Source organism: Lolium rigidum, chromosome 1 (assembly GCF_022539505.1).
Source record: "Lolium rigidum isolate FL_2022 chromosome 1, APGP_CSIRO_Lrig_0.1, whole genome shotgun sequence".
Lineage (NCBI taxonomy): Eukaryota > Viridiplantae > Streptophyta > Magnoliopsida > Poales > Poaceae > Lolium > Lolium rigidum.
Window position 1 is genome coordinate 330,443,296 of NC_061508.1, and position 10,142 is coordinate 330,453,437.

A 10,142-nucleotide genomic window follows, 5' to 3' on the forward strand; every position below is an offset into this window, starting at 1 on the left:
AAATTAGCAGGAAATGGCGTCTTTCGCTTGCCTCTTGTTGAACTGTAAAAAAATCCGTTGTTTACTTTTTATACTTTTTCGATCTAGCTGATACGAGGACGTGACGATGCCCCCTTTTTTTAAACGCACTAATCTCAATGCATGACGACTTGAGCATACAAGATTCAGGCCGGCAATCGGATCAGGTTTGACCGAGTCAACTTATCTGAAACCCATGCCCGATTACCAAATGGGCAAGGATTTCTGCCCACGACCCTCGCCCATGGGTCTAACATGAGACTCATGCCCGACCCGATGGGTCACTCCGACCCAACAAGAATCCATCGGGTCTATAGACTGCATTCAATATTTAATTTTCTTTCAACCTGACGCCAGCGACATAATATGTCTTCACGTACCAGTAACATTCTCTTTGAAACATTCGTCCCAGTAATATAACTCGGCACACACACGGAATGACTGCACTCGCTAACATGCAATTGCCATCCCTATTTTATAGCTGCGACGTGGGCGAGGTGGTACTAAAGAAGTCTGCCTTGTTCCTGTCGCTGAGAGCTTGGGACGCTGCCAAGCTACACGAGCTTCAATCTTTACAGGCCCAGCAGGCCTACATGACTCACCGAGTGCCTAGTTTCCAATAGTCAGATGCATTATTTCCTATTAAATCTGCACTTAGCGGAACTAGGATGTTATATCTTCTTAGTCCATATTTCACTAATGTAGATGTTAGCCTGAAATAAAATTATATTTTATAACAATTAATTAAACTAATCGGGCGACATATGGGTAACCCAGTGGGCATAAACTCATGCCCATACCCTACCCATGAATAATCGGGTCCCCCATGGGTTTAACCCATGGGAGAAAACGGCAATCCATACCCTATCCATTCGTGTCGGGTGCCCATGGGCGGACGAACCCATGGGTCAAATTGCCGGGCTTATACAAGATCACATTCGCACTATGCTAATAGTTACGTAGTCAATAAAATTCATGAGATGTCAAGCGAGACGTGAGCAGCAGGCTGACTATCTCCAACCTGGATCTAACGAGCCCGAGGCGGCGACTTGGACGTTACCGAGACCTCGGCAAGCAGGCACTCCGGCGTGGCGGCAACTTAGGCGAGTCCCCACAGCCTGTGCAATTGTTTATCCGTGACATGCTTCATAGATGAAGATCCCGTCGATCCGGGGCTTCCGTTGCCGACGGAAAACTCAGTTTCGAGATTCGGTGACGTGCGAACTCCAGCGAGTTCCGCAATCGCTTTGATGAGTAATCAGCGTGTAGGATACCGTCTATATATGGGTCGGTTTTCGTGGCTGAGGAGGCAAGGATCTGTGATTTGATTATGGAGGATTCGAGACCGTGCCAAACTCGTCCTCGTTTCTTTTTGTTTGAGCGGACTTCTTCGGGTTAGATTAGATTAGATATATCCGGGTTAGAGTAGCTAAGCAGATGGGCCGATGTTGTGCCGGTTCGGCTGGCCCACGCGAGAAGAGCGACCTGGTGCGATGCATATTTGGATGGAACAATCCCACGATCCCACAACCTACGGAATTACGGAACGGACCAACAACGAAAGGACCGCACGGCCGAAACAAACCAGCGCCGGACGACAGAAATCAAACGGACCAAAACCGCGGAAACGCTTCTCCCTTTATTATTAGGTATAGATATAGATGTGCGGACCAGTTTTCAACGTGAGCTTTCCTTACCTCTTACGTGTGGATCCACATGTTTTTTTATTGAAACACGGGATATCATTGAGATGGTGCAGAAACGTGACTTGTCACGTATATGTAGCTTTACGTAACTTTTAGGTCTATTAAATCTTAACCATTAATAGTTAAATCAATGGTATATCTATTTAAGCTACTTTCAAACAATAAAAAAAATGATATATCTATTTTGAGCCTATGTGGATTAACGTGATGCCTCTGTTTTAAACATCCTTATTTTGCTTTTAGTATATAATAGATTTGGGTGTAGGAACAATAGAAAAGTTTCTGATAATACTTACTCGATAGTTCATAATATTAAAATGATGTCCAAGAAAAAAACATAAGCACCAACTGTTATTGTTAGCGTCAGGTTATTAGTTGTTCGATTTTAATTCGGAAACAAGAGAAAATGCTAGCTGTGAATTTGCAATGCTAGTTGTTCACTCCGGCATTTAAGTTGCGTTGAGAAATCTACTCCGGAGTAGAGAGAACCACTTTTCGTGAGTAATGCTACACCTACGGACAGGCCTTACGGAAATCTCTTACGGACCTATAACGTGGCATAGCATGAATGGGTGAAACTACAAACCACTCCCGGTTTTTTAGCAAGGGATAAAATTTCACCCAGCCATTTTCGGCCACGTTCGTCCGTAATCTTTCCGTAAGCCTATCAGTCCGTAAGTCTAGGATTATTGTTTTGTGAGTGCGGGCAGGGTATTTCAGATGTCAGTATGTCACCATCGAAATTGATGGAATTTCCATGCGACCCAAGACATGCGTTAACCGCATGAAAAGATATGTGCCCAGTCCTAAATCGGCCCAACTGTCACCTTGAGATGTAATCAAGTTACAGAACAAAGCACATTCATCGATCTTCCTCCAGGAGAGCACATCCTCGGTCATTTGCTTGTACCTAGAAATGTGTAAGGGTATTTCACCCTTATCCATTATTTTGGTAACAATGACACCGTGCTAAAGTATTTGGCCTAATGTGTTTATAAGGATAATCTCAGGTATTAGACAATGAGGCGTAAATGGTATATCAAAGGAACAAGAAGGCTAAAGGAGACCCCCCATTTCAACAACAATCAAAAGGGGGCTACAGGAGAAATCCGGTCACCAGTCCGGTCCAACCGGGCCAGCGACCGGCCAGTCCGGTGTGCTAGCCGGTCAACCGGGCGGCAACCGGGTTCCAATGGAGGAGCCAGCGGATCCAGTTTGCGACCGGTCAACCGGGCCCCTGACCAGCGGGTCCGGCGCTCCGTCCGGTCGACCGGGCGGCACCCGGGCAGCAACCGGACACCAACCGGAGAAGCACCAGGACGACGCAAAGGGGCTCCGGTCACTGATCCGGTCTGACCGGCCTCTGGACCGGGCTGTCCGGTCTGTGGCCCGGTCAACCGGGTTTGTCGAGGAAAAATGCTGAGGTGGCAAGTGGCAACGGCCATATTTCGAAGAACACTATAAATAGCCCTTCTCCTACCTCTAGACAGTTAGGCACTATACTACAAGCTGTTCTTGAGCTCCTTCTTCCATGCTCCATTGCTAGAAACACCAAAAGCCTCAGATCTCCCTCCTCCTCCACCCAAACTCAAATCCCTCCGGGGAAACGATAGAGGAGGACCCGATCTACCGTTCTACACAACTTAGTATTTTCAGGAGTATTCATTTTAGCAACGGTAAATAAAACAAACTAGATAAAGTAAATGCAAGTAACTAATTTTTTTGTGTGTTTTTGATATGGAGAGCAAGACAATAAGTAAAACTAGTAACTTGTGTGGGAGAGAGACACGCTCCGCTGTTGCATATGAACACATGTGTTCTTAGCTTTACTTTTAATGTTCATGGCGAAGGTTGAAACTTCTTCGTTAAATTGTTATATGGTTGGAATCGGGAAATGCTACATGTAGTAATTCTAAAATGTCTTGAATAATTTGATACTTGGCAATTGTTGTGCTCATGTTTAAGCTCTTGCATCATATACTTTGCACCCATTAATGAAGAGATACATAGAGCTTGCTAAAATTTGGTTTGCATATTTGGTCTCTCTAAAGTCTAGATAATTTCTAGTAAAGAGTTTGAACAACAAGGAAGACGGTGTAGAGTCTTATAATGTTTACAATATGTCTTTTATGTGAGTTTTGCTGCACCGGTTCATCCTTGTGTTTGTTTCAAATAACCTTGCTAGCCTAAACCTTGTATAGAGAGGGAATACTTCTCATGCATCCAAAATCCTTGAGCCAACCACTATGCCATTTGTGTCCACCATACCTACCTACTACATGGTATTTCTCCGCCATTCCAAAGTAAATTGCTTGAGTGCTACCTTTAAATTTCCATCATTCGCCTTTGCAATATATAGCTCATGGGACAAAATAGCCTTAAAAACTATTGTGGTATTGAATATGTACTTATGCACTTTCAGATGTATAAGCGAGTCTCTCTTATTTTTATTGGCTAGTCTTTGTGTACACGCTTTGTGATTCGTGAATTGTAAGACTAAGGATTATGCTATCTGGGTAATAAAAGAGGGTTGCGTGCATCGATTGATGCGAGAGGCCGGGGTCATCCCCCATTTCGAAAAAAAAGTAAATTTGGGTGTAGGAACAATAGAAAAGTTTCTGATAATACTTACTCCATAGTTCATAATATTAAAATGATGTCCAAGAAAAAAAAAACATAAGCACCAACTGTTATTGTTAGCGTCAGGTTATTAGTTGTTCGATTTTAATTCTGGAAACAAGAGAAAATGCTAGCTGTGAATTTGCAATGCTAGTTGTTCACTCCGGCTTTTAAGTTGCGTTGAGAAATCTACTCCGGAGTAGAGAGAACCACTTTTCGCGAGTAATGCTACACCTACGGACAGGCTTTACGGAAATCTCTTACGGACCTATAACGTGGCATAGCATGAATGGGTGAAACTACAAACCACTCCCGGTTTTTCAGCAAGGGATAAAATTTCACCCAGCCATTTTCGGCCACGTTCGTCCGTAATCTTTCCGTAAGCCTAGCAGTCCGTAAGTCTAGGATTATTGTTTTGTGACTGCAGGCAGGGTATTTCAGAGTCGGTATGTCACCATCGAAATTGATGGAATTTCCATGCGACCCAAGACATGCACCTTGGCGGGTTGCGGCAGCGAGGTGTGGCCATGGCTCTGGCTAGGACCCCGTCAAGGCGGCAACCCGCAACCCCGCGCGGCCGAGCACATCCACCATGCTCCCGTAGTGCTCCACTTCAGGCTCGACGCCGTGGACGGTGGACATGGTTCGGAATATCTCCTTGGTGACGCCCACGAGCCCGTTGCCCGCGCGGGCGCACGCGCCGAGGACGCAGATGAAGGTGATCTCGTTGGGGCGCACCCTCGGTCCTGCATCCGGCCAAACAGCTCGACGGCCTCCCTGCAGCGACCGTGGTCCGATAGCCCGGATATCATGAATTGAATCATGATTCATGGCCGTGTAGGCAAAGGCGTCCCGCTCGCGCTCCAGCATGGCCGCGAACACCTGCGTTGCCGCCTCCAGGCTCCCCCACTTGGCGTGAAGTACTTGTTCGTATGTTATGTTATATAATTAGCAAAATTATGTAACTCTGTTATGCTGTTGTTTTTTTGGGGGTCCAAGTACTGGCATTTTCCTGGACCAAGATAACTGTGCTGGTCCTTGGTTCATCTCTACCGGCATAAAGATTTTTACGTGGTCAGTTTGGCCGATTCAAGACTGGCCAGTGTTCTCTTTCATGTAGTTAATTCTTGCGTTAGATTATAGTTGAAGAATACAGTGATTCCAATGTTTGTGTGAAACAGGTTATACGATGTGTGATCTTGATTGCTTCTATCTACAATAACTAGAACTCTGCAATTTTCTCCACCTTACTGAACCGTCGGACATATGTGGGCACCTAGCACTGGTAATTTACATCTGCAATTTTTCTCCTTCGATCTAATTAACTCCTTCGATCTCTGCTATATGTTCCTGCTGGTGTTATTATTTACAGAAGAAGAAGAAACATATCCAAAGTGATAGTAGTTGGAATCATCCAACCCAAAACGTGCAACAGAAAGAAAGGCCATGCCACATTAGCACGCCCATCCAAACCAAATCAAACCGCACCTCCACTAATAATGGAACCATGATTCAAAAAGAAAAGAAAAAAAGACGTGGATTACCTCATAAACCATTGATAACGACAAGATCTGATTGCAACCTAAGCATGCACTCCAGTTTCGGATCTAATCCGTCCGCTCGCCCAGATATTTGTTGGATGAGGAATCGTAATCTAACCACAAGGAAAACGAAGAGGGATTACAGTTGACGGAAACACAAGGAAAGGAAGATGGAAGAATCAATCCATTACCTGTTGTGCTGAATCCACGGGGAGGGAGGTGAAGTTGCTCGAGAAACACTGATCATCTCCTCTCCGGATGTAAGGGTCTGCTCCTCTCCTCTCCTCTCCTCTCCTCGACGAGTAAAGAGTCAAAGTCTAAGTCACACGCGACGCACGCGTTGGATGCCCCCTCCCCATATTTATAGACATGGAGGCAGAGGCCAAGGCGTTTAAAATTCAAAACTGAGCGCCAAACTTTTCATCTCGGCTCTACTTTCGTTTTCCCTCCATTGACCCTGATTACTGGGAAGAACGAAATACTTGCCATCTAATTAAGGGGCGCGGGGAGATAAATATGTGCTTGATTTGCGAGATTCCTAATAACTAGTGCCAGCAATTACTGAGATTCCTAATAACATGCGTGGGGTGATTAAATCCGTCCAGACTATTTTAGTTTCCATCCAAATACTGTCGTTGGCTTTCTTTTGGGTGCCGTGTGGAATTTATGTGAGGTGCTGAATCTTTCCTTGGTGAATTTAACAGACTTTTCTCCTTTAAACAATAAGCTAGCATCGAAATAAGACCGAGCTTCAAGTTAGGAATGCATCGCAAAAGATGATTCGGTTTCCATCAAGCTAGATGATTACTTAATTGATTTCTCCAAAAGATAAAAGCTAGAGGATTGCTTAATTGATTTCTCCTTCAAACAATATAAGCTAGCATCCAAATAAGACCGAGCTTCAATATAGGAATGGATCGGAAATGATGATTCACTTTCCATCAGCTACAGAATTACTTGATTGATTTCCCCAAAATATATCACGGATACATGTATATCATATATGTCTAGTCAACAGCAAGCCTATACAGCCCCCACACACAAAAAAAACAATCCCATACAACATGCATAATCTTGCAAACTAAAAAGTATTCACGCGAGCTACAAATCTGAATACATAATCTAGACGTGCATACATGTTGCTATCTACTGTCGCTAGTGCTGCAACTACAAGCCAGCATACATTTTGCTTGCAAAAACTAAAAAATCTGGAACATAAGCCAGCACCATACATATTGTATGCACGCCTGCGCATCGCTCTCAGCCTGCGCATCACCGTCAAGCTCCTCAACCATGGGTCCATGTTCTTCGGCTTCGTCGTCCATGGCAGTGCGATACCTCCAGCGGTGAAGGGAACATGCCAATAGGGGTCATCCCCGGTGGGCCCGGTGAGGCTGCCCATCGCGATGGTGGTCTCCTTATTTTTGTAGCGATGATCGATGGTCGTGAGTCCTAGCCAGAGAGAGTAGCGACAATGTGAAAAACTTTGTAGTAGCATCGCCGGAGTACCACAAGGATTTGACAAAATTTAAAGGAGCACGAAGATGATACTTTTAGTGGGTGCGAGCATTATGTACATTCGTAGTATTCTCTGTATTTGTTTCCCAACCTAAAAAGGTCAACTCGTGAGTCTTAATTTGCAAAAAGCGCTCAATGGATGCCACCTAAACTAGGCGTATGGATGGGTGCATGAAAAAAAACCTCCTTCATAGAGTACGTGGTTCAATTCATTAAAGTAAGGAACCACTCATGGTTTAATTGGCCTTTAATCATGACATTTGTCCCCTGCATATACCTATATTTAGAAGCGTATCCCCGCTACTTATGAGAGTTTTTAATTCCCTAAAACAAGGAACGGCTAATGATTTAATCGACCTTTGATCGTGTCATTTGTTCCCTGCATATATCTATATTTAGAAGCGTATTCCCGTTACTTGCGACAGCTTTTTATTTGTCTATTAAATTATTATGAAAGCCTCGTGTGATAGTTATAGGTTTTACTTTGCCAGGGATACAGATAAGATGCCTAGAAAAGAGGGTGGGAATTGTAAATTAGAATCCATCATTTTGGATTTTGGGGTAGAAGGCACCTGTAAAGCATATATTTTCTGCACGTGCCATTCGTTAATTTGGGATCGACAAGAGAATTAGTCTGTTGGTTTATACATGTGTATCGGTTTTCACCGAAGAAATTGTATGTGGACATATACGCAAATAATATAAGCATATCATCGTTTCTGTTCCTCTCAAACCTATGCAATGTACGCATTGACTGTATAAAACATATTTCTTGATTCTCATATACTTGCATGTAAATGCATCCTTGTCAAACTCATATATGCATATTCACATGTGCATGCTGGTCTAGAACGAAATGAATCAAAACTGATCAATGAATCTTCTTGATGTAGCATGTCGTTCAACTAGTGACCATCCGCACAAAAAACAACTACACATAGATAGTCAGGCTTCGTCTTGTACTGCATATCTAGCTATCCTTCCTCCCATTTTTTCACCAAGGCCCCAAAATGCCTTCTTGTACTGGCAATCCAATAGGTTCAAGCAAGGTCAGCGTGCCTGTCGGCTTGTTGGTCTGGCCAGCTCGAGCGAGTGGGGACATGCCACTGCGGTCGCCACCCGCGCGTCCAACTGCACAAAGCCTCCTGTGGAATATGCTCCTTCTCAGCCATACATCATCCTACCGAGAATCACAGGTTAGTAAGTTGCTTTACAAGAATATAAGAAAACAAGTTTGCGATTCACATTTTTTTACACATGTAAAAGCAAATACATGAAAGTACTATGGATGTATCAACACAAAGAACACCGCGGAAAGCTCCACCAAAATCAACAGCTATGAACAAGTGTTGTGAGGGAAGCAAGCATTAAAAATTCAAAAGCAGTTTTGACAAATCTGAAGTTGTCTTAAGTCATATGTGATAGATGGTACAAGTACATAGATGGAAATATAAAGTATGGTAGAAATATAAATGTCAAGATACGATACACAATGAAGGTCAACACAGTTATAGGATCAAAGACAGTCATAGGCTCATATGCTCAAAAAAGTAAACGCTCGCATGTACTTTTAATGAGAAAAGATGATTGCAGCTAGATACAAATCCAGAAGTAAATGCCACACATGCATAATATTTGGAGCATGCACACATTATTACAATATACGCCCAACACATTTGTCACTCTACTCCACCGAAAAACAGCTCTACATGTGTGAGCCAGAACCCTTTTTCCAGTTGGAAAGAAACATCAGGTTCGTTTCATGCGTTGCTTTACATCATAAGAACAGATAATGGGCGGTTGTTGAAGGTATCAGTTGGTAAGATCCATATAATAAAATCTAGATAATATTGAGAACCTGCGTATGTACCAAAGAAGATTTACTAAAATATCGCAATAATGTATGCAAAATGGAACAGAGACATATGATATAGCATATGTGTTAGTACCATAGAACTGCTAGTCTAATCTAAAACTAACATAAACAAATCGGCCTCCTCTCAATGCTGAAAGCCCGTCTGAAGCAATAATCACGTCGGTGCATGTCTAGAAAGTTAAAATGTTCAACAAGACATAAACAACCACATATATCTTAAGGCCATATCTTAAAAGGCTGATTTATCGATAATCCTAATTCAAGGTTTTACCTTGAGTTAGTTAGGGGCAAGAAAATCTTGTCGATTTGGACGATTTCACTTGAGCTCCTGGTGCAAGGAATCATTCCCCTGTAGCACCTAGTCTGAAATGAGTCTGCTAAAATGAATCAATCTAGAAAGTGCAGCGGAAAGCATGCAAGCATGTTTGCATCTAGTATTAGTAGATTGTGCTTGTATGGAGTAGGACTAAATCGACGTATCTAGGGCATCTTCTCTCGGGTTTTTTCTTGCATCAATCAGACTGTTGTGGAAACAATTCCATCGCGCACACACATGGAACTAAAGAATGGTTGCCAAAATTATTGCACGCAAACTCTATTTTTTCTTTGAAACGGAACCATGCGGCTGTGCACAACTTGGGTTGCACTTCATCAAAAACTTCTCTAATACAGTAGAAACAAAAATTGAAGTACGAAATAAAGTCACTACAAGCATGGGTGAAGAATAAAAAAAAAGGCACTTCAAAAAAAAAAAAGGCATGCCCGGCTGGATCTTACAAAAATGCATCAAAAAAATTATGGCAGCAGGCTCAACTTGAATCTTGTAATATGAAAATATGGAGTTATCTTTTCATCAAGAAATTA